Source organism: Chiloscyllium plagiosum, unplaced genomic scaffold (genome assembly GCF_037043375.1).
Source record: "Chiloscyllium plagiosum isolate Xiang-an unplaced genomic scaffold, Cpla_swu_hap1 HiC_scaffold_49, whole genome shotgun sequence".
In the NCBI taxonomy this organism is placed as follows: domain Eukaryota; kingdom Metazoa; phylum Chordata; class Chondrichthyes; order Orectolobiformes; family Hemiscylliidae; genus Chiloscyllium; species Chiloscyllium plagiosum.
In genome coordinates, this window is record NW_028270187.1 from 19,860,968 (window position 1) to 19,886,906 (window position 25,939).

The 25,939-nt window shown below is 44.3% G+C and overlaps 1 long non-coding RNA gene across 1 annotated transcript in view; it reads right to left on the reverse strand.

Moving 5' to 3' along the window:
* LOC148135644 (uncharacterized) overlaps positions 1-25,939 on the reverse strand; it is a 74,741-nt gene that overhangs the window by 38,055 nt on the left and 10,747 nt on the right. The window contains exons 2-3 of the long non-coding RNA XR_015755054.1: positions 16,695-16,805; positions 7,827-7,897 (exon numbers count right to left, since the gene is read on the reverse strand). This is a non-coding gene — a long non-coding RNA (uncharacterized LOC148135644). The remainder of the gene's footprint in view (positions 1-7,826; positions 7,898-16,694; positions 16,806-25,939) is intronic.

The following is a 25,939-nucleotide window of genomic DNA, read 5'->3' on the forward strand; positions in this document are numbered from 1 at the left end:
TCAGTGTGAATGCAGATTATGAGGAATGCACGTCAAAAACACAAGCAGGAGAGAACAATTTTTAGGCTGCCTAACAATATTTCATTGCTCAACACTGTTACACATTCCAATGAATTCTTGTGTAATGCAAAGGCACTGTGATAATTTTGGGAGACTTCCATCTTTGTCTAAAATGATATTCTCCGAACTCCTCTCCGAATGGTTGTGTCAGTGTTTCTTTGAACAACACATTGAGTAAATGGCCAGGGATGTGACTGTCTCAGATCGATCATTGGGTGATGAAGCTGAGTGAAGAAGTAATGTCACACTGAGATATCGTCTGGGAAATTGTGGTATAGTGGAATTCAAAGAGATGAAGAACTTTAAAGTGACCATAAAGCACATCCTACAATCACAACCAAAGCCATTGATATGTATTTGAGAGGGGAACTGGCCAAGGTAAACAGGGGAAACAGGGAAGTGTGTGACTGGTAATGGACAGTGGAAAACATTTACAGTCATAGAGATGTACAGCACAGAAACAGGGCCTTCGGTGTCCAACTCGTACACGCCACCCACATATCCTAACATAATATCATCTTATTTGCCAACACTTGGCCCAAAACCCCCTCAACCCTTCCTGTTCGTATACCCATCCAGATGCCTTTTAAATGCAATAATTGTACTAGTCTCCACCACTTCCTCTGGCAGTTCATTCCATACATGCATCACCCTCTGCCTTTTGTATCTTTCTCCTCTCACCCTGAAGCTAGGCTGTTCAGTTGTGGACTCCACTACCTCAGGGAAAAGCCCTTCTTTGTTAAACCTATCCATGCCTCTCATGATTTTATAAATCTCTGTATGGTCACCCATCAGCCTCAAATACCCCAGCCCATTTAACCTCTTGCTGTAGCTCAAATCTTCCAATCCTGGCAACATCCTTGTAAATCTTTTCTGAAACCTTTAAATTTACACAACATCCTTCCGATAGGAAGGAGACAAGTATTGCACGCAATATTCCAAAAGTGACTTATCCAATGTCCTGTACAGCCAGAACGTGACGTCCTAACTCCTCTACTCAATGCTCTGATCAGTAAACGCAAACATACCAAACACCTTCTTCACTATCCTATCTACCTGCAACTCCACTTTCAAGGAGCCATGAACCTGCACTCCAAAGTTTCTTTGTTCAGCAACACTCCCCAGGAACATACCATTAAGTGCATAAGTCCTGCTGGGATTCGCTTTCTCAAAATGCAGCACCTCACATTTATCTAAATTAAACTCCATCTACCACACCTCAGCCCATTGACCCACCCGATCCAGATCTGAGGTAACATTCTTCGCTATCATAACACCTCCAATTTTGGTGTCATCTGCAAACTTACTAACTACACTTCCTATGTTCACATCCAAATCATTTATATAAATAACAAAAATAGTGGACCCAGCACCGATCCTTGTGGTACTCCACTGGTTACACGTCTCCAGTCTGAAAAACACCATCACCACCCTCTGTCTTCTAGCTTCAAACCAGTTCTGGAACCAAATGGCTGGTTTTCCCTGTATTCCCTGAGATTTAACCTTGCTCACTAATTTCCCATGTGGAAACTTTGCGAACACCTTACTCAAGTCCATATCGCTCACATTGACTGCTCTGCTCTCATCAATCCTTTTTGTTATTTCTTCAAAAACCTCAATTCAATTTCTTGAGACATGATTTCCCACACAAAAAGCAATGCTGACTATCCCTAATTAGACACTGCCTTTCCAAATACATGCAAATCATGATTCCCTCCTTGAACGTGCCCACCACTGATGTCAGGCGAACCGGTCTGTAGTTCCCTGGCTTTTCCTTACCATCTTGTTTAAATAGTGGCACCACACTAGCCAACCTCCAGTCTTCTGGCATCTCACCTGGGACTATCGATGATACAAATATTTCAGCAAGGGGCCCAGCAATCACTTCCCTAGCTTCCCACAGAGTTCAAGGGTACACCTGATCAGATCCTGGTAATGTCCGAGGGAATGCAGGTCCATAGCTCCTCGAAAGTAGGGCCTACAGGTGTTCATGGAGATGGGGAGATTGGAAGGGATGGAGCAGTTTAGAGGTGAAGGATGTTGGTAGGATGGGGAGTTTCACACAGACAGCAGTGGTTTTGGTGAATGGAGCAGCTTATAGAAATCAAGACGGTTTTATAGATTAGAAGAACACACAGCTATGTGGAGTGCAGTCGCGAGTGAAGATGTTTATAGTTAAAGAAAGAATAAAGTTCTGCAGGTTATTTCGATATAGAGGATGTGGAGTCGGACATTTTTTACCAGGAGGAAAGGACAGTAATTTTGGTTAGAGACAGTTTCACGGATAAGGGAGCATTAGTAACCTCCTGCAGTTTTGTCAAATTGGGATGGGTTGTCGGGGAGGGTGACGTTTCCACAGATAGGGGTGTAAGAGCTGGAGAAGGTTATGGAGATGAGTGGCGAGATGGAGAGACTGGAACAGCTTGCATTGACAGGGTAGGAGATAGCCACGGGAGGATGTTACACATATAGTGAGTCTTTTCGGAAGTGAATCAGATAGTCACAGGCATTGGAGTGAGTTCTACAGATCAGGAGTGCTGCACGGACCTGAGAGGATTGTACGGTTTCCACAGATTGATTGTATCTTTCGGACTGGAAAAAGATACAAATAGCTTAAAGTCAATGTATGCTGCTTTCTTTTTCCTAAACAGAGCCTCAAGATCTCTCATCAGCCAGGGATCTCTGAACCTGCCAGATTCTCCCTTCACTCAAACACACTGGCCTTGGATTCCTGAGATCACACTTTTAAAAGCCTCCCATTTGTCAGTCATTCCTTTTCCTTCAAACAGACTCACCCAATCGATGGTAATCATAATGTGGAGGAGACGTTGTTGGAATGGGGTGGACAATGTTTAAAATCACACAACACCAGGTTCCAGTCCAGCAGGTTTATTCGGAGGCACTAGGTTTCAGAGCACTGTGTGTTCATCAGGTGGTTGTGGAGGACAATCATAGGGCTCAGAATTTATAGCAACAGGATAGCAGTGTCATGGAATGTAATATCAAACACATTTAGTTTCAGCCTTTCATCTTTTAGGATGATCATCTGCGCTTCGAAAGCTAGTGCTTCAAAATAAACCAGTTGGACTATAACCTGGTGTTGTGTGATTTTTAATTCACCCAATCTACCTCTGCTCGATCCTGCCTAATGGCCCCAAATCTGGCCCTGCTCCAATTTCACACCGTAATCTGTCAATCTGTCTAATCTTTTTCCATAACAATGTTAAAACGAAGACAGTTGTGGTCACTGGACCCAAAGGATAGGCCAGGTAATTACAGAGCAGACAGTCTGACAGCAGGGGGAGGGAGATTATTGGGAACAATTCTGAGGGACAGTTTGAATCAATAACTGGAAAGGCAGGAAGCAATTAGGGATAGTCAGCATGGATTTGGCAAAGGAAGATCCTGTCTGATGAATTCAGTGGAGTTTTCTTTGAAATTACGATTAAAAATATTGATGAGGGCAGTGCAGATGATGTGGGTTCCTTGGAGTTCATTAAGGCCTTTGACAAGGTCCCACATGGAAGGCTGGTCCTAAAGGGAAGATCCCATGGGATCCAAGGTACGTTGGTAAATTGGCTCCGCAATTGGTGGAGGGTTGGTTTTGTGATTGAAAGCCTTTGTCCAGCGGGTGTACCACAGGGATCTGTGCAGGAACCATCGCTGTTTATTATGTACATTCATGAGTTGGATGTGATAGCAGAAGGTTTACAGATGACATGAAGGGTGAGGGTGTTGTCCACAGTGAGGGGGATGGTCTCAGGCTAGAGTCTGAAGGCTGAGGTTGGGACTGAATTTCAAAGAGTCATTTCAATCGATAAGGCAGGCAAGAGCACAGCAGGCAATGAGGGAAAACCGATCAATTAAACTGCACTTACTTTGATGTAAAAGGCCTGACAGATAAGGCAGATGAGCGCATGGCATGGATGGGAACACGGGACTGAAATATCACAGGTATTACAGAACAACAGCTGAGGGAGGGACAGGACCAGCAGCTCAATGTTCCAGGGACAGATGCTAGAGGAAGGACAGAACAGGAAACAAAAGTGGAGGGAGAGTGGAGTTCTTGATTAGTGAAAAAAATCACTGCAGCACTTAGAGAGGGTTTGCCTGGGGATCGCCCAGTGAAATTCTCTTAGTGGAACTGAGAAATAAGAATGAGTCATCACTTTGATATGACTGTAGTACAGGCCTCCAATAGTCAACGGGGAATAGAGCAGCAAATATATCAGGAGATCTCAGATATCTAAGAATAATAGGGTTGTAATGGTCAGGGATTTTAACTTTCCATAACTAGACTGGGACTGCCATAATGTATACAGCTTAGATAGGAAGAATTCGTTCAGGATGTTCAAGAAAACTGTCTCAGTCAATATGGAAATGGCCTGACTGCAGAAAGGGATAAAACCTGACCTCCCCTTGGGAAACAAAAGTAGGGACTGGGACTGAAGTGTCTGTCGGGGAGCACTGTGGCAGAATTACCACAATTCTATCAGTTTGAACATAAATGTCACGTCAGAACTTACTGTGGAGAAACTCTGGGGAAGTCAGGGAAATAAACAGTGATGTCTTCACAAGAGTCCACATTGGCGAACAGGAGGTGCTGAAAGTATTAAAACGCATAAAAAGTAGACAACTCTCTCGGAACTAATCAGGTATATCCCATGACATTTGGGGGGGGGGGGGGGGGAGGGGAGTTAGGGAACAAAATTGCGGGGCCCCTTAGAGAGATATTTCGATCAAAGACAGCTACAGGTATTGAGCTGGGAGTCTGGAGGGTGACTAATGCTGTGTCAGTATTTAAGAAAGGCTGCGAGGGAAATCCAGGGGCCAAAAGACCAATTAGTTGATGTCAGTGGTGCGAATGTTGTTGGAAGCGATTCTGTAGGGCAGGAGTTACATACATTTGGAAAGGCAAGGATTTATTAGGGATAGTCAGCACAGCTTTGTGTGTACAAAGTAGTGTCTCGCAAACTTGATTGAGTTTGCGAAGAGGTGATTAAGAAGATAGATGAAGACAGAGCAGTAGACATTGTCTATCCTGACTTCAGCAAGGCCTTTGACAGGGTTTAGTGTGGTGCACTGGTTAATAAGGTTAGATCACATGGAATCAGGGAGAGCGAGACAAATGGACACAAAATGGGCTTGACAGTAAGAGACAGAGGGTAGTGGGAGAGAGTTGTTGTGTGGACTGGAAGCTCTGACCAGCGGTGTGCCACAAGGATAGGTGCTTGGCCCACATGTGCATTATTTACATAAACGAGAATATAGGAATCATCGTTAGTAAACAAAATAAGTGTTACAGTGGGGAGTGAAGACAGTTATCGAAGAGGCTCTTGATCAACTGGACAAGTGGGTCAAGGAATGAAAGATGGATTTTAATTAATGGATTTTGTTAAGACAAAACCGGGATGACTAATACTGTTAATGGTAGGGCCCTGTTCAATGCTGTCGAACAGACAGTGAGACCAAGGGGTGCAGTGACATTGTTCCTTGTCAGTGGTGTCACAGGTGGACAGGATGGTGAAAGCGGATTGGGTACACTTGCCCTCATGGGGTCAGAGCATTGAGCTGGTACATCATGGTACGGCTGTACAAGACATTGCTGGGTCCCCAGTTGGAGTACTGTGTAGAATCCTGATTTTCCCGATTTAGGAAGCATTTTCTGAAACTGTACACGGAGCAAAGATTAATGAAGATGTTACTGATACTGGAGGGTTTGACTTCCAAGGATAGGGTGGATAAGCTGGAAAGCACAACAGTGGGAATGAGATAGTTTTGGCAGATAAGGTTAAGGAGAATGCAAGGAGATTCTACAGCATACAAGTACAAAAAAACAACTAGAGAGACAATAAGGCCCCTCAGGTGATGGGCGAGACCCTAAATGAATATTTCATGTCAGAACGTACTGTGGACAAAGACTAGGAAACAAAGGGAAAGAAACAGTGATGGCTTGTAGAGAGTCCCCATTATAGGAGAGATGGTGCTGGAGGTCTTAGAACACAAATGTAGAAAAAGCCCAAGGTCCTGAACAACTGTATCCCAGAACATTGTAGTAAAGTAGTGGCAGGGACACGAACAGAAATATTTATATCATTGTCCTTCGTATTTCCATTGGGCGTAGGTGGCTGAGGGGTGACCTTATAAAGTATTATAAAACCATGAGGGGTACAGGTAAGGTGAATAGTGAAGGTCTCTACCCCAGGCTAAGGGAGTCCATAACTAGAGGGCAGAAATTTGAGGTGGGAGAGGGAAGGCTTAAAAGGGATCAGAGGAGAACATTTTTCACAGAGAGCATGGTGCACAAATTGAATTAGCTGCCAGGGGAAGTGATGGAGAGAAGCACAATGACAACATGGAAAAGACATTTGGGTGAATACATGGAGAGGAGAAGGTTTGAAGGGATACGGGCCAATTGCAGGGAAACGCGACTCGTTCAGGAAACGTGTTCAGCATCGACTAGTTGGATCAAAGCAAAGGTTCTGTTTCCGTGCTGCATGACTGTGTCATTTGAGGAGGAGACGACCGAGATAAGGCATGTTGTAGACACTGAAGCAAGTTACAGAGATAGGGATGGTAGGCTGGAATGCAGTACATTTCAAATATGTGGACGGACTATAGGGAAGGGAGGAGGTTACAGGGTCAGGAACTGTTATAGGAGTTAAAAATTATTGAAGACACAGGTCCATGCGACATGCTATAGATACAATTCTGGAGAGGGAAATACAGAAGAGAAATCCCAGGCAGCATTCCCACCCTCTCTTGGGAAGCCTGCTTTCCCCTCTGTTGCACTGATGCTCACTAAGACAGCACAGGCCTGGATTGGTAACTGTGACACTTCCGGTACTGTCTGAGTACAACAAAACTTACAGCAGGGGTGGTGATTAAGCCTGAGGTTTGTCTGTACTCTACTCCCCCTCCAGCACTGTATCTATGTCATGTCTTGTTAGCCGATATATGGAGCCCTCTCATTGCTCTCTGCTCTGTGCACGTTGAGTGATCTTACCCCACTGCAGGATTTATTGAAGGCTCCAGATCTCCCTGCCCATGGTCTCTCTGGCTGACAAACCATCTTCAATGTGGTGATGGACGAGACACCCAGCAGCTGTGAAATCTATTGAGTCAGGACCTTCCTGAGTACCTACAGGAGACAGACAAATAGACAGAATTGGAAATTATACTGATGTAGTGAGAGTTACACATGGAGAATGGTCCTGAGTAAAACAGAGATCTGGAAAATCCCAGACTCCATCCTTGCTGCGTCTCTCTGGAGTGGAGAATTCTGTTGACTCATGATCTGAAGTAACTATAAGAGCTAGGGGAATTGACAGAGGCAGCAATTAGATCCACACAGTGAGGGATACCACATGGAGAGAGATACTGTGTGATATCACCAGAGTGCTGGAAGGTATCAGGCTCAAACAATCGTGTCGGAAGGTCTCAGAATCAATCAATTGTGTGAGAAGAAGGGGTTCTGCTTCATGATGGTATAACTGGTCAGGAATGAGCAACCAGTGAGAGGCGAAGTGATGGCCTAGTGGTATTATTGCTAGAGCATGTATTTAAAACCTCAGCTAATGTTCAGGGGAGACATGTTTGAATCCCACCATCAGAAATGGGGGAATTTGAAAACAATACTTTTAAAGATAATAATTAATAATCCATAAATAAATATGAGACAATTGCTGATGTACAAAAAATACAAACATTTGTCATTTCGAGAAGGACATCTGCCTATCCTCACGTGGTCTGCACAAAATACTCACAGCAAAGTGTTTGTCTCTCAATGACCCTCTGAAATGGCCGAGCAAGTTACTCAGTTCAAGGGAAGCTAGGGCTGGGAAAGAAAGGCAGATCAGACAGAGATACCAATATCCCATGAGTTAATAAAAACAATCCCGTTGCACTGGGTTCCCCTGGAAATGTGCTGGGACCAGTGTCCTGGCCAATCATGTCGTTAGGTTTATAGACAGGACTGTAAACTGACTGAGAGGATGCAGGGACAGGGTTCAGGTGAAAGGAGCTTTCCAAATCCAAATAGAATAGATGAAGCAATGGTACAGCATGGAGATGTGCCTGAAGACAAGCAGAAAGGAACGGGATGGGAAAAAGTTTTGTTAAAACTGTACATCAGTGAATCGGTTTGTGACAGGAAATTGTGGGGAAGAGAAAGTTATGTTTTGTTTGGAATGGACAAAGTCGCTGCAATAGGGTAGATGGATTTGAGATACAGAGATAAAAGAGATTTAGATAACAGTGAGACATGGTTCCAGGGTGAACAAAAGGTGGAACACAAATATTCAATGGTTCACAACCTTGTGCAAACTCAGGCAAAATGGGTAACGCTAACAATAATGGATAACAAAGGCATTACAGAGAAAGCATTTGGCCGCAGACCATGAAGTACAGTCAGTCTGAATGTAAATTCTGGCTACTACTTGCCAAGGACACAAGCAGCAGGACAGTTTTAGCCACCGAACAGCATTTCATTGCTCATCACTGCAATAAACAGGAATCAATTAGAATTTTTAATAAAAGCATTGTGATAATTTTGGGAAATTTCAATATTCCCAAAATCTGGGACATTCACACTGACAAGAGCAATATTGGAAGAGGAGTTCAGAATTTTTTTTTCAGTGTTTCTTTGAATAACACATTGTGCAACTGGCGAGGGACATAACTATCTCAGAGCGACCGTTGTGTGATGAAACTTAGTGAATGAGTAATGTCACCCGGAGAGATCCTCTGGGAAATTATGAGAAAGTGCAGTTTAAAGAAATATATAGCTTTAAAGTGAATCACAGAAAGGACAAGCTACAACTAGAAACAAAAACAGCCAATTACATGGGTTTGAGATGAGAACTGACCAAGGTAAAGAGGCGAAACAGACTGAAATATGTGTCTGTAAATGAACAGTGGAAAACATTTGAAGGAACAGTGTAAAATATTCAACAAAAGAACATTCGATTGAAATAGACAAAACTTCAGCAAGAAATTCCCTCCCATCTCTCATTAAGGACAAAATGGATCATATTAGATTATGAGGCTTAGAAGATCACTACAAAGTACTTAAAATCCTGAAGTGAAAGAGTGTTTTAGGAGTATGTTTAAAAGGGATTGCAGCGTGTCTGCTAGCAGGAAGAAGGCAGTGGGAAGGGGAATAATTGTCAGGGCTTAATGACACGATACGAACAGGGAGAGGTGAAGGTGCTGGAGGTGGTGAGAGTGTTACAGAGAGTGTTCAGGGCCTGAACGGTGTTACAAAGCCAGTACGGATTGCTGCAGCTGGAGGGGTTTGCAGAGGTAGGGAGGGACATATAATTTTTTATTTATTCATGCATGGGATGTGGGGGTCACTGATTGGACCAGTATTCTTTGCCCCCACTGCTAATTGCCCAGAGGGCAGATCAGGGTCGGCTATATTGCTGTGGATCTGGATTCACGTGGAGGCCAGACCAGGTTAGAATGTCAGATGTCCTTCAGTAAAGGAGGTAAGTGAATCTAATGAGTTCTTCCTGCTGATCAACAATGGTTTCATGGTGGTCTTGCCAATGTCTTGTACAGATACAACATGACATCCTTCTCCTACTTTCAATGCTCTCCCCAATGAAGGTAACCACCCCAAACGCCTGCTTCACCAGCCTGTCTACCTGTGACACCACACTCAAAGAACTGTCTACCTGCATCCCTGGGTCACTGACTGACATCACTACCCAGGGCCCGAACATTAACTGGACAAGTCCCACCCTGGTTTGTTTCACCAAAATGGAACATTTTACATTTATCTAATTAAACTCCATCTGCTATTCTTCAGCCCACTATCCCAGCAGTACTGTTCATCCAGTTGTATCACAGATAACCTTCTTCACTGTCCACTTTACCAGCAATTTCAGTGCCACCCAGAAAACTTACTTACCACAAAACCAATATTCCCATCCAAACCATTTATCCAAATGACAAACAACAGTGGCCCACTACACCGCTGGTCACATGCCTCCGGTGAGAAAAACAAAATGTCTCTCATCACCCTCTGTCTCCTACCATCAAGCCCAATTTTGTAACCAGTTCCCACGCTCCTCCTGAATGCCATATCCTTTTACATTGATCTGAGCTTATTACCCAGTTTACCATACAGACACAGAACACAGAACAGTGCAGCACAAGACCCTTCGGCCATGATGCCATGCCAACCCTTTATCTGACTGTATGATCAAACTAACCGACGTACCCTTCATTTTATTATCATCCATGTGCCTATCCAGAAGTATATTAAATGTCCCGAATGCATCTAATTTTACTGCCACCACTGGCAATGCATTCCACTCACCCACCACTCATTATGTAACGAACCTACCTCTGAAATCTCCCCTTAACCATCCGAGAATCACCTGAAAATTATACCCCCTTGTAATAGCTGTTTATGTCAGGGTAAAAAATGGCTCTCACTATTCACTCTCTCTTTGCCTCTCATCATCGTCTTCACCTCTACCAAGTCACCCCTCAGCCTTCTTTACTCCAATGAGAAAAGCCTTAGCTCCCTCAACCTTTCTTCATAAGACATGCTCTCCAGTACAGGCAGCATCCTGGTAAATCTCCTCTTTACCCTCTCTAAAGCTTCCACATCCTTCATGTAATGAGGGGTCCAGAACTGAACACAATATTCCAAGTGGGATCTAACCAGGGCTCTATAGAGTTGCATCATAACTTCATGGCTTTAAAACTCAATCCCCCAGCTAATGAAATCCAGCACAATATATTCCTGCTTAACAAGCCTGTCAGCTTGTGTGGCAACTTTCAGGGATCTATGGGCTTGGAACCCAAGATCCCTCTGTTCCTCCACATTGCCAAGGATCCTACCTTTAACCATGTATTATGCATTCAAATTCAGTCTTCCAAAATGAATGACTTCATATTTTTGCAGATTCAACTCCATCTGCCACTTCGCAGCCCAGCTCTGCATTCTGTCATTGCCCAGCTGCAACCTACAATAGCCCTCCACATTCTCAGCCATTCCACCAACCTTCGTGTCATTGCCAAACTTACTAACCCACTTTTCCACTCACACATCCAAGTCATTTATAAAACCACAAAGAGCGGAGGGTCCTGTAACCTCTCCCTACAGAAAACCACTGGACACTGAGCTGCAGGGTGAGTGCTTTGCATTCATCATCACCCTCGATCTTTTATGAGCCAGGAATTCTGTATCCAGATAGACAGGTTTCCCTGTATCCCATGTCTCTATACTTTCTGAATGAGCCATAAAAGTGATTTGTCACATTGCCAAAGGACTCAATAAGATTTGTAAGGCATGACCTGCCCCTTACAAAGCCATGCTGACTACTTCTAATCAAACTATGGTTTTCCAAGGAATTATAAATCCTGTCTCAGAATCCTCTCCAATAATCTGCTCACCACAGATATAAGACTGACAGGTCTGAAATTCCCAGCGTTATCCATATTCCCTTTCCTGAACAAGGGAATAACATTTGCCGCCCTCCAACCATCTGGTACAACTCAGTGGACAGTGAGGGCACAAAGGTCATTGCCAAGTGCACAGCAATCTCTTCCCTCACTTCGTGTAGTAACTTTGGACACATCCCGTCTGGTCCAATAGACTTATCTATCCTTATGTTTTACACAATACTCAGCACATCCTCATTCTTAACATCAACCTGTTCACATATATCAGCCTGTTTCACGCTGTCCTCACAAATAACAAAGGTCCCTCTCAGGAGTGAATACTGAAGCACAGTATGCATTAAGGAAATCCACTACCTCCTCCGACTTCAGGTACAAGTTCCCTCCACTATCCTGATCGGCACTACCCCCACTCTGGCCATACTCTTGTTCCTCACATAAGTGGAGAATGCCTTACGGTTTTCCTTAATCCTTCCCAATAATGCTTTTTCATGCCCCCTTCTAGCTGTCCTAAGTCCATTAATCAGTTCCTTCCTGGTACCTTCAGAGAGTCCCTACATTGTGGAAACAGGCCATTTGGCCCAATGCCTCCATATCAACCCTCCAAACTGTACACCAACCAGAACCATTCTCCCAACCTAATTCTCTCCATTTGTCCTGGCTAATTCGCCAAACCTACACATCCGTGAACACTATGGGTAATTTAGCTTGGCTGAGTCACCTGACATGCACATCCTTGGGCTGTGGGCAAAACTGGAATACCTAGGGGAACCACACGCAGACACGGGGAGAATGGGCAAACTCCACACAGACAGTCGCCTGAGGCTGGAACCGAAATGGAGTCCGTGGTGCTATGGGGTAGCAGTGCTAACCACTGTGCCGTCGTGCTGCTCCATGTTACCCTCTCGGAACCTGTCTGACCCTTGCTTCCTCAACCTTAAATAAGCTTCCTTCTTCCTCTTGACTAGATGTTCTACATCCCTTCTAACCCAGTTAAATGCTTTGCTGAAGTCCATGTGGCCAACGTTGACTTTCCATCTCTTGGCCACCTCCTCAAAGAGTCAATCCAGTGTGTAAAACACAGTTTCCCACTCACAAAGCCATGCTGACTATCTCTAATCAGCCCTTGTCTTTCCAAATATACGTAGCTCCTTTCTCTCAGAATCTCCTCCAACAACTTCCCCATCACTGGGCTCACTGGGCTGTAGTTTCCTGGCTTTTCACTGCAGCCCTTAAGTGACGGACCAGCATTATCCTCCCTCCAGTCTTCCGACACCTCACTGTGTCTGTTGATAATATAAATATCTCTGTTCGGGACACTGCAATCTCTTCCCTAGCTTCCCACAATGTTCCAGCATAGACCTAATGAGCTTCTGAGGATTGATCTACTTTATTTGTTTTAAGATTCCAGCACTTTCTCTTCTCTGTTGAGGATTCTTTCCAAGACATCTCTATGTTTATCCCTAAGTTCCTGAGCTTCCATATTTTTTTCCACAGTAAATACTGACAAGATTGTTTTGTCCAATATGTCACCCTTCTCCTCAGGTTCCGCACATAGGTGACCTTATCGATATTTAAGAGGCCCTATTCTCTACCAAGTTACTTATTAGCCCTTATTGAAACTTGCGTAAAGGCTTTTGAAAAATCAAATACACCATATCCCCCGTACCACTACATCCCTCCTACATACTTACAATGCTGCCATTTATACTCACACAACAAATTAAATCCAACAGGCTCAAAACACATTCTCCTTTATAAAATGTGTTTCTAAGGGTTCAGTTATTTTTTTATTGACTATCCTTTCTCACTCATTTCAGCACGCTCTTGACTTACAGTCAGGCTAACACTGTTGGGTTTCAGACTGGAAGCAGGTTGTGGGAGTTCTTGTTTATCAATCTAAAAAAGGTAGCTTACAGGGTCAGCAGGCAATAGAGAAGGCAAATCAAATGCTGCCTTTTATTACAGAGGGAATGGAGTTAAAAACGAGGGAGATTTTGCTAAAATGACGCAAGGTACCAGTCAGACCACACTACAATATTATGAACAGTGTGAGTGCCCGAAGGAAAGATATTGTCGCATTGGAGGCAGTCCAGAGAAGGGTCACTCGGCTGATCCCGGGAATGGAGGGATTTTCTAATGAGAAGAGGTGGAGTAGGTTGAGGTTGAACCCATTGACGTTTAGATAAAGAGAAAGAAATGGAATGAAACATCCAAGATTCTGAGGGGCTCTGATCGGGCAGATGCTGGGAAGTTAGAAAATAGAACAGTAGAGCACAGCAACAGGCCCTTCGGCCCACCATGTCTGTGCTGTCCGTGATGCGATTCTAAATTATCCCATCTGCACATGGTCCGTATCCCCCTATTCTCTGCCTGTTCATGTTTCTGTCGAAATGCCACTTCAAAACTTCACTCACATTTTTGCTTCCACAAACACCCTCGATAACTTCCACTCTCTATGTAAAAAATAAACTTGCCTCACACATCGCGTTTAAACTTTCTCTTTCTCACCTTAAACCTATGCGCTCTAGTATTCAAAACTGACACATTGGAAAAGAGATTCTGACCATCCATATTATCTGTTCCTCTCCCAATGTTTGTTCCTGTACCTGGTCGCCTGTCACCCTCTGATAATCTCGCAAAACAAATCAACTTTGTTTAAATTTCCTCTTACACCAAACAACACTTAAAAAACCTAACGCAGGCAACATGCTGATAAACCCCTTTTGCACCCTCTCCAAAGTCTCCACATCCTTCCTCTTGTGTGGAAATGAGAACTGCACACAGTACTCCCAATGTGGGCAAACAAACGTCAGATGCAAACCGCTGTACCCAATACTGTGACCGATGCAGACCAGTGTTCCATTTGCTTTCCTTCCCATCTGAAACACTTCTGTTGCCATTTTCAGGGAGTTACTGACTTGCACCAAGATCCTTCTGTTCATCAATGTCCCTATGTATCTTAACTTTCTTCTTGACTTTGACATGACCTCACATTTGTCCAGATTAAACTCATTTTGCCATATCTCTCCATATCTTTCCAACTGATCAGTAACCTCCTGCAACCTTGGATCTCCTTGCTCATTCACCCCAACTCCACCAATTTTCATGTCACCTGCAATAATCATATTTGTCACTTCCTTGCATTTCAGTTGTGTGAGAATCTGTAACCAGAGGGCATAATACCCCAGCAAAGGCTCACCCATTAAAGATGGAGAGGAGGAGGATTGTCTTCATTCAGAGGGTACTGACTCTGTGGGAATTCCTGACTGCGGGGGCTGCTGAGGCTGGGTCATTAAGAATAGTTACAGCAGAGATGGTGAGGTTTTAATGAATCAGGGAAACAAGAGTTTTGTGAAGAAGGCAGGAAAGTAGAGTTAAAGATCATCAGGTCAGCCATGATCTGATTGAAGAGCAAGAGTATCCTCAATGGGCCAAATGGCCTAATTCCGCTCTTGCATCTCATGGTCCGAACTCAAACTCAATATGTCCAGCATAACATTATGGGTCTCTGCTCACAAAGCTCCTTTATAATGGGATTTTTAGATACTTATTGTTACACAGCATTTGAGCTACAGTAGACAATTTTGTTGATGGCTCCTTGATGTGATGTTACAGTAAACCATCTCGTATCCAATCCAGGATTCCATCCATTCCAGCCCTGATACTCAATAATAATCCAGTCGGCATGGAGACCACTGTCACACACAATTACTGTATTGCCCTTGCTACAAGTACATTCAATGTAGTTATATCTGACTGTAACTATATTGACATTACCATCATTGACTGGTGCCTCTCAAGGAATTCCTGCTTCTGGTTGCTGCCCCTTGTTTATTCTCAGCTCCATCCAAATAGAATACATATTTTGATCTTCAGTTCCATGTGGCTATCTCATTTATGCATTAACCTCGTCCTTTCTTCGCAACTTGTTGAGTTCTTTTGCCTAGTTTGTCTCTTGGGACTAGATTGGGTTGGGATATCTGGTCGGCATGGATGGGTTGGACTGAAGGATGTGTTTCCATGTTGTACATCTCATTGGCTCTATGACTATATCCCAACAACCTTCAATATTCCCTTCCCAGCGATGGTCATTCTGCAGCAACATCTCCGGAATGACAGTTCCATCATATCTGTTTACTGTTATTCCATCTGCCTTATGGCAAATGCAGGGAGTCAATCCTCCGTAGTGGGGAGTTGAACGGACGGGTAGAGGTTACAGAGATAGGGAGGCTTACAGGGGCTCGAGGATGTTTGAGTTAAACAGATTTACATCTGGTCAAAAATGTCAGTGGATCAAAGGGGATTGAGGATAAGAGGAATTTACAGAGATAGAGGGAGCTGGATTAGACTCTGGAAATAGGGATAGGGATGGATGTAGGGAGAGGGGCAGACTGAGCGGCACAGACAGGAGTGTGTTTCAGTAGGATAGTATTGTATATACTAACAGAGATATGGAAGGTTGTAGTGACAGAAGACGTTTACAGATATAAGGCGTTTTCTACTTTCTGGAGACTTCATAGATCGGAGGGCAATGGAGAATGCCAGGCTACTGGGTTGGAGACAGTTACACAGATGGGGAGGGTTGCACAAACTGAAATAGGTTCCTATGGTCCAGATGGGTGTGGGGTCGGGAACGAGGGTGAAATTCAAAACAATTCAGATCGAAGAATTGGAGAAAGATAAGGAGATTACAAATCTTTCACAGCTAAGGAAGGGTTGTAGGAGCTGGAGAAGATTACTTAGGTACGGACCGATGGAGAGGTAAAAGACAAATACATTGATATGGAGGGTGGTATTGGTAGGAGGAGCTTACAGTGATAGACAGGACTGTCGGGGTTTGCAGGGATGAAGGAAATTAGCATCTACTGGAGAAGGTTAGGGATTAGGGCGTTAGGGATTAGACAACCTGACAGTGACAGAGAGAATGGTGTGGACTAGAGGAGATTCTAAACAGAGGAAGGATTATCGTGTTTGAAGGATATTACAGAGATAACTAATACAGCATGGGCCAGGATTGATGCCTGCGATCCCCTGTGCTGTCTCAAGGACGACTAATACAGCAGGGGTGAGAGCAGGACCCTCACAAGATGGTGGGAATGAAGCCTAGAATGTCGCTGTTCCTTGCCCAGCTCTGTATCTATGCCCTGTCTTCCGAGTCTGAATATAGAAGGCCACGAACTCCTCCCTGTGCTGTTTACTGTGAGTAATCTTACCGGCTGCAGGATTTACTTAAGGCTCCAGACCTCCCTCACCATTTCTCTCTGGCTGACCAAGCGTCTTCAATGAGGTGATGAATTCGGAATATCCTGATTACCTGCATGAGGCTGAGAAATAGACAGAATGGGAAATTAGACTGATGCAGTGAGGATAAATTGTGCAGAGTGGCACAGAGTCCACCAGAGATCACAAAACTCCCAGTCTCCGTTCCTGGCCTGCGCTGCTGCGTCTCTCTGAAGTGGACAATTCTGTTGACTCAGGATATCAGACAAGCTGTAAGAGGGAGAAACACTGACAGAGGCAGCAAATAGACCCACACAGCGAGGGATACCACATGGAGAGAGACTGAGTAATATCACCAGAGTACAGGAAGTTGTCAGGATTATATAATGCTGTCAGAAGACGTGGTTCTGTTGCGGTGGGAACAGCTACCAGTACTCAAGGAGGAGTTAGCCATTATATTGGAATGGGTGGTACGGTGCTAGGGCCAATGTCCTTGTCAATCATATGACCAGGATTATGCAGATTGCTTTAAACTGACAAAGATGAGGAGGGACACGGTATAGGTGAAAGGAAATTCCCAAGTCCAAAGAGAAAGGTTGAAATACTGGAACACCATGGGATGTGGTTAAAGACAAACAGAAAGAAACAGGAAGGGACTGCATTTAACTGAAATTGTACATCAGCAAATAGGTTTGTGACGGAAATTGTGATTAAAAAAAGTAAATTGCTGTTTCTTAATTTGAATGCATGAAGTATTTGCAATAAGTTACATGGACGTGTGACTGTGATTTCTGTCTAATCACAATCGGTGACATTTTCACAGAGTGAACAAAAAAGGTGAGTCATTGATATTCGAGGTCAGACAACATTGTGGAAAGACAGACAGAATGGGAAGCAGAATGGGGAACTCCCACAGTTCGAGATTACAATGGGATTACCAACAAAATATGTGTCCTCAGATTATCATGCAATAGGAAACCAAATTCTGGGTAATAACGGTCAGAACACAAAAGTGGAAGGACAGTGTTAAAGCCCTTTTATAGCATTACATTATTAGACACTGCATTAACGGGGAGTTATTGGAATTTGTAACAAAGGCGCTGGGATAATTGAGAGGGAATTCAGCCTTCCTATCTCATCATCTCATTGGTGATGGGTCACAGACGAGGCTGACTCTCATTCACTCTCAGTGGAACCTGTAGGTGGCTGTACAGACCGATGTGGCCTTCCATATGTTCTCTTACACTTGGGCTAACAGGTTGCCGTGGGAAGGGAGTGGGTGGGGCGTTGGTGTGGCAGCACGCCCAGGTAAGAATTTCAGATGTCCATAACTAAAGGACATATGTGAACAAGATGAGTTTTTCCAGATAATCAACAATGTTTATATGGTGACCTCATGAATGTCCGGTACAGATACAACCTGACATCCCAACTCCTAGTCTCAATACTCTGACCAATGAAGCTAACTATCCCAAATTCCGGCTTCATCAGCCTGTCTACCTGTGACGCTACTTTAAAAGAACTGTGTATCTGTATCCCTGGGTCACTGATTGACAACACTACCCAGGGTCCGAACATTAACTGTACAAGTCCAGCCCTGGTCTGCTTTAACAGAATACAACACTGTGCATTTCTCCACCTGTTATTCCTAACCTCTCTGACCCAGCAGTACTGTTGATCCCATTGTAGTCTTCGATAACCCTCTTCACTGTCCACTTTACCACTAATTTCAGTGTCACTCACACACTTACTAACCATGACTCCTGTCTTCTCATCCAAATTGTTTATATAAATGATGCACAACAGTGACCCAGCACACCGCTGGTCACAGGCCTGCAGTTTGAACAGCAACCCTCTATGAATACGTTCTGTCTCCTACCGTCAATCCAATTTTGTATCCAGTTGGTGAGTGCTCCCTGGTTATGTGTGATCTAAACTTATTAACCAGTCTGCCATGCAGACCATTGTCAAAGGCCTTGCTAAAGTTAATGTGGACATCATGTACTGCTCTGCTTTGATCTGTCACTTATCCACCTCTACACACAGGTTTGAGGCATGATTTCCCAAACACAAAGCCATGCTGACTATCGTTAGTCTGTCCTTGCCTTTCCAAATGCATGATGATCCTTTCTCTCAGAATCACCTCCAACAACTTACCCACCTCTACCATCAGTCTCACTGGTCTGTAGTGGCTGTCGATGACACAAACATCTCTGCGAGGGACCTGGTAGCTTCTCACAAGGCGCTGGGATACAGCTGATCATGTCCCAAGGTTTTATCTAACGGTTTGCATTATTAGACATCCAGCACCTCCTGTTCTCCAATGTGAACTCTGTTCAAGACATCACTATGTATTTTCCCAAGGTCCTGAGCTTCCATCTCTTTCTCCAAAGTAAATCCTAATGCAAAACACTTGTTCAGTATCTCACCCATCAGCAGTGATTCCATATAGACAGCCTCATTGACATTTCAGGGGCCCTATTATCTCCCGGGCTATTTTTTAGCCCTTGTTGAAACTTGTCAAAATGCTTCTGAAATTTAAAATATCCCCCGAGCGCTACTAGCCTCCCCCAGATTTAACTATTCTGCCATTTATAGTCACACTAAAATATAGAATGCAACAAATTTAAAAAAATATTCCCCTTTTATAAAATCATGCGTCTCCCGTTGTTTATAAGCGTCCAGTTATCATTTATTGTCATATCCTTTATAACACATTCCAGCACGTTCCCGACTTACTGTCAGGCTAACACCGTTTGGTTTCAGACTGACTGCACAAAGGGTTTTGGGAATCTTTGTGGATCATTCTGTAAAAGGTAGTTTACAGTGTTAGCAGGTAGTAGAGAAGGCAAATCAAATGTTGGCATTTCTTACAGGGGAATGCAGTCTAAAATTAGGGAAGTCTTGCGAAGACGATGCAAGGTGCAAGTCAGACCACACCTAGATTATAATGAACAGTATGCATGCCCTAAGTAAAGATATTCCTGTATCAGAGGCAGGCCAGAGAAGGTTCACTTGGCTGACCTGGAGATGGCGAGATTTTCCAATGAGAAGAGGTGGAGTAGATTGACTTTAAACCATTGGGGTTTTGAAGAATGGGAGAGAAATTGAATGAAACATCCAGGATTCGGAGGGGCTTTGACAGGGTAGATGCCGTTAAGTTAGAAAATCGAACAGTACAGCAGAGTAATAGGCCCTTCGGCCCACCATGGCTGTGCTGACCATGATGCTAATCTAAACTAATCATATCTGCCTGCACATGGGCGATATCCCTCTATTCTCTGCCTGTTCATGTGGCTATCGAAATGCCACTTCAAAACTTCGCACTCGTTGCCACTTCTCTCACCTCCTGAGCAGCTTCCACTCTCTCTGGCAAGAAAACTGGCCTCCTTCATCTCACATAAAACTTCTCACACTCACCTTAAACCAACGCACCCTAGTATTTGAGATTTCAACATTGGAAGAAGGATTCCAACTATCCACACGATCCATGCCTCTCCTAATGCTACATATCTGTATCAGATCACCCCTCAGCCGCCGATACCCGCGCAAAACAATCCAACTGTGTCTATACTCCTTACAGTAAACACATTCTCATCCAGACAACATTCTGGTAACCCTCTATTGCACGGTCCCCAAAGCATCCACATCATAGTGTGTCGATGAGACCAACACACAACATACCAAACATGGCCGAATGAAGTTTTATTCAGTCACAACATGACATGCAAACGTCTGTACTCAGTACTGTGACCAATGAAAGGAAGCATGCCATATTCCTCCTTTACCACCACATCCTGCTGTGTTGTTATTTTCAGGAAGCTACGGATTTGCATCCAATGTCGCCTGTTTTATCAATGTTTCCAATTAGTCAATTGGTGTAATTCTCTCTTCCATTTGACTTCATAAGTGCATCACCTCACACTTGTCCCGATGAAATTCGATTTGCCCTTTCTCTGCCCAGCGTTCCAGCTGATCGACACACTGCTGCGACCTTTAACACTCTTCCTCACTATCCACAACTATCCCTAATCATTACATGCCTTTCCAAATGTCGTCTGCAAAATTACCACTCCAACTGCTGACCTTTTCATCTGAATCACAGATATAAATCACAAACAGATATCGCAGCACTGATCCTTGTGAAACATCATTGGCCACAGACGTCCAATCAGAAACTCACCACTGCACATGCCTCTTCCTACTATCACCAAGAAAATATTGTATCCAACTTACCAACGACCATGGATTCCATGGATTGTGATTTGATCTTCCAGATTTCCCTTGCTATTTGAAAGTTGTCCATTCAACATTACTCTAAATTTTGATTCCCAGATTAAATTGGCTGTCTCACTAATGCACTGGCTGCATCCTTTCTTCACAACAAAACGGGACCTTGTTTGTTTTTTTTACTTATCCTGCCTAACTCCCTACAACCCCTCAATAATCAGATCCCAGCCATGGTCATTCTGCAGCCACATCTCCATAACAACATGTCGATCACATCTGTTCTCTTCAGTTAATGCTGTCATTCCATCTGCCTTGTTGCAAATGCATGGCGCGTATCACCGAGAGAGGGCCTTTGAGGGATGGATAGAGGTCACAGAGTTGGAGAGATGTTTGGGAGTGCGACGATGTTGCAGGCACTTGGTATGCATTCCTTTATTGGTCAGTATATTGAGAACAGGAGTTGGGAGGTCATGTTGCGGCTGGACAGGACATGGTTAAGCCACTTTTGGAATACCGTGTGCAATTCCGGTCTCTTTCCTATCAGAAGGATGTTATGAAACTTGAAAGGGTTCCGAAATGATTTACAAGGATTTTGCCAGGGTTGGAAGATTTGAGCTATAAGGAGAGGCTGAACGGGCTGGGGCTGTTTTCCCTGGAGTGTCAGATGTTGATGGGTGACCTTCTCGAGGCTTATAAAATTATGAGGGGCGACCTTAGAGAGGTTTATAAAATCATGAGGGGCATGGATAGGATAAATAGGCAAAGTACTTTCCCTGGAGTCGGGTGTCCAGAACTAGAAGGCATAGGTTTAGGTTGAGAGGGGAAAGATATTAAAGAGACCTAAGGGGCAACGTTTTCACACAGGATGGTATGTGTTTGGAATGAGCTGCCAGAGAAAGTGGTGGAGGCTAGTACAACTGCAACACTTAAAAGGCATATGGATGGGTACATGAATAGGAAGGGTTTACAGGGAGATGGACTGGGTGCTGTTTGGTGCGACTGGATTGTCATGGACAAGTTGGACCAAAGGGTTTGTTTCCATGCTGTACCATCTCTATGATTCTCTGACCTTAATTGCCGAAGTTTCAAATCACTGCAGGCAGTTAGAGATCGAGATGGAATTGTAAGGTCTTTTGGAGGTTCCACAGTTCGGGAGGATTGCAGGGACTTGATGATGTTGCACATGGAAGTAGAGTTATAGGGACCGAAGCTGGGAACAGAGAAAGAGAGACGCACAGGGGATTACAGAGATATGGTGGCCAGTTGCCTCTGGTGGAAGTTCCATGGAGAGGGATGGTTTTTGGAATTGTTGGACTTTGGAAAGATAGGTAGATTTGGAAGGACTGGAGGGGTTTACAGATGCATGCAGAAATGTAGTGACTGGAGCATACGGAGATGGTGAGGGCTGTAGGAGATGCAATAATTTAGAAGGACTGTAGAAGCTGGAGGGGTTCTCACAGACAAGGAGGATTGTAGGAATGTGGGAAGTTTCCAGAGATCGGGGGTTGGAGCATTCTCAGTAATTAGTGGTTTGGAGCACTGTCCAGACTGGGAGAGGCTTCAGAATGATGGAGGGGTCGAGCAAAATGAAGTGGTTGCAAAAATTATAGAACATAAACATGTCACTTCGGTGCTGTGCCGCTGAGGATCATCAGGAAGACAGTCTTCCTCATTAAAATGTACAGATCCTCAGGGGAATGTACAGGGTGGATGCTGAAAGGATGCTTCCTTCTCCTTATGGGAGAGAGGCAGACAACGAGAGTCTGACAAGGATGGAGAAGAGGGAGTTGTCTTTTTCTTCCAATGGCCCAAACCTACTTCAGGTTTGTTCCCACACAGCTCAAAGGAAAGCAAAGCGATAACAAAGAGCAAGGTTGTTTGGGACTGCAGGAGATATGAGACGAAGGCCAGGTTGGAAGGGCTGGAGGGAGTGAGAGAGAAGGAAGATGTTCAACAGCAAGAAGGGTTTACAGGGAGTGGACACTGTCAGGACTGGAGAACACCGTCATGAGAGGGAGATAACGAAATGGCACAAGGTCAAACACAGCAGGAGGATCCCAAGCTCCGTACCTGTCATTTACTCAGGGAGCGGCTCTCACCCAGTCTGGTGCCATGCCCCACATACAAGCAGCATGAGGTTTCCCAGCTGCTGGTGCTCAGAGCCCAATGCACTCATCCCTGAACCAGTCGGTGAAGTATTTACACAGTTATACATTTCCAGAAACCCTGTGTCCTAGCCGACATAAACTGGTAAATTCACACTCTTCCAGGCAAAGACCATCTGCACTCAGATTCCCTGGTGATACAACCCTCTGAGTGATAGTCTGTAGAGAACAACAGAATCCACAAATCCCCATTGCATGGGTCAGGGTCAATGACAAAAGTTTCATTCTTTCAAAAATGACAACTCCTCAATACCTGCATCTCACAAAACTGCCATTTTTAAATGTTAAAATAAAGAACATTCCAAATTAAGGCTTTGATGAGGTGAGCTCTGGTCAGTAACACAGACCTGGAGGTTACCAGATCCACGGAGAGTGCTTTCTACCAGAGCACCACCAGGTCAGCATCAGGCACACAGATAGAACGGAAAAATAGATTCACATTGGAATTCACATCTCCCAGCCTGGGAATTTGAAGCTGTGCTCACCCATTCCGGCAAAGATCTATAGAAACAGGACATCAGAACCAGAAGACTGGAGGTTGGCTATCGTGTTGCTATTATTTAAGGAAGGCAGTAAAGAAAAGCCAGGAAACTATAGACTGTTGAGCCTGACATCAGTGGGCAAGTTGTTGGAGGGAATCATAAGGGACAGGATGTACGTGTATTTGGAAAGGCAAGGACTGATTAGGGATAGTCAACATTGCTTTGTGAGTTGGAAATCATGTCTCACAAACTTGATTGAGATTTTTGAAGAAGGAACATAGAGGATTGATGAGGGCAGAGCGGTGGATGTGATCTATATGGACTTCAGTAAGGTGTTCAACAAGATTCCTCATGGGAGATTGGTTAGCAAGGTTAGATCTCACGGAATACAGGGAGAACTAGCCAATTGGTACAGAACTGGCTCAAAGGTAGAAGACAGAGTGTGGTGGGGGAGGGTTGGTTTTCAAACTGGAGGCCTGTGACCAGTGGAGTGACAGAAGGATCGGTGCTGTGTCCAATACTTTGCATTATTTACAGAAATAATTTGGATGTGAGCATAAGAGGTATTGTTTGTAAGTGTTCAGTTGACAACAAAATTGGAGGTGTAATGGTCAGTGAAACAGGTTACTTCAGATTGCAATGGGATCTTGATCAGATGGACCAATGGGCTGAGAAGTGGCAGATGGAGATTAATTCAGATAAATGCGAGGTGCTGCATTTCGCAAAAGCAAATCTTTGCTGGACTTATACACTTAATGGTAAGGTCTGACGAAGTGTTGCTGAACATAGGGAAAATGGAATGCAGGTTCATAGCTCCAGAGTCACGGGTAGGTAGGATAGTGAAGAAGGCGTTTGGTATGCTTTCTTTTATTGGTCTGAGTATTGAGTACAGGAGTTGGGAGGTCATGTTGTGGCTGTACAGAACATTGGTTAGGTCACTTTTGGAATATTGTGCCCAATTCTGGTCTCCTTCCTATCGGAAAGATGTTGTGAAACTTGAAAGCGTTCAGAAAATATTTGCAAGGATTTTGCCAGGATTGGAGGGTTTGAGAGGTTGAATACGCTGGGGCTGTTTTTCCCGGAGCCTCGAAGGCTGAGGGGTGACCTAATAGAGGTTTATAAAATCATGAGGGGCATGGAGAGGGTAAAGAGACAAAGTCTTTACCCTTGGGTGTGGCAGTCCAGAACTGGAGGGCTAAGGTTTATGGTTAGAGGGGAAAGATATAAAAGAGACTTAACGAGCTTTTTTTCCCCCCGCAGAGGGTGCTACGTGTATGGAATGAGCTGCCAGAGAAAGTGGTGGAGGCTGATACAAAGACATCTGGATGGGTATATGAATAGGAAGGGTTTGCAAGAATGTTGACCAGAGATGCTGGTAGGTGGGACTAGATTGGATTGGTATATCTGTTCGGCATGGACGGATTGGACCAAAGGGTCTGTTTCCTTGCTGTACATCTCTTTTACTCTAAGAGGGGCTGAATGGTCCAATCAAAAATGATCTGTGATTCAAATCATAACATCCTTCAGTTTCCGTAATCCATTCTTGGTTCCATCTTGCAGGCTCTATGTATCCCGCTCCCTCTACACTCCTACAGGACCCACGTCCCTTCCCATGTTTGTACCATCGTCCAGGTTCTGCAGCCCTTCCTACCTCTGTCACATGGCCCGGACACTACAACTCTTCCTTCTTCTGCAATGTTCCCCAGAAGAGTACTGGAGGCCGGTGGCATTTACAGAGTTAGGGAGGACTATCGGGACTGGAGGATTTTGCAGGCATTAGGAATATTGGGACTTGAGGAGGTTTCACAGTTTATGAGTGTTGTAGGGACTGGAGGAAGTTACAAAGATAGGGATGGTTTCACATTGGAGGATTCTGCAGAAAAAGAACTTTACATGGTTAAAGGCAGGATACTTAGCAGTGTGCACGAACAGAGGGTTCCTGTGTCCCTGAAGTTACTCCCCAAGTTGAGAGGGTGTTAAGAAGGCATACGGTGTGTTGGCTTTCATTAGCGAGGGATTGGGTTTAAGAGTTCCAGGGTTTTGCTGCAGCTCTATAGAGCCCCAGTTACACCACACTTGGAATACTGTGAACAGTTCTGTTCACCTCATTATAGGAAGGATGGGGAAGCTTTAAAGATAGGACAGAGGATACTGAGCAAGATGCTGCCTGGACTGGAGGTCATGCCCATTGAAGGTAAGTTGTGGAAGCTCGGGCTTTTCTGATCGGAGTGAATAAAGAATAATGGTCACATGATAGAGGTGTACAAGGTAAAGAGGGGCTGAAAATGTGTTGCTGGAAAAGCGCAGCAGGTCAGGCAGCATCCAGGGAGCAGGAGAATCGACGTTTCGGGCATGAGCCCT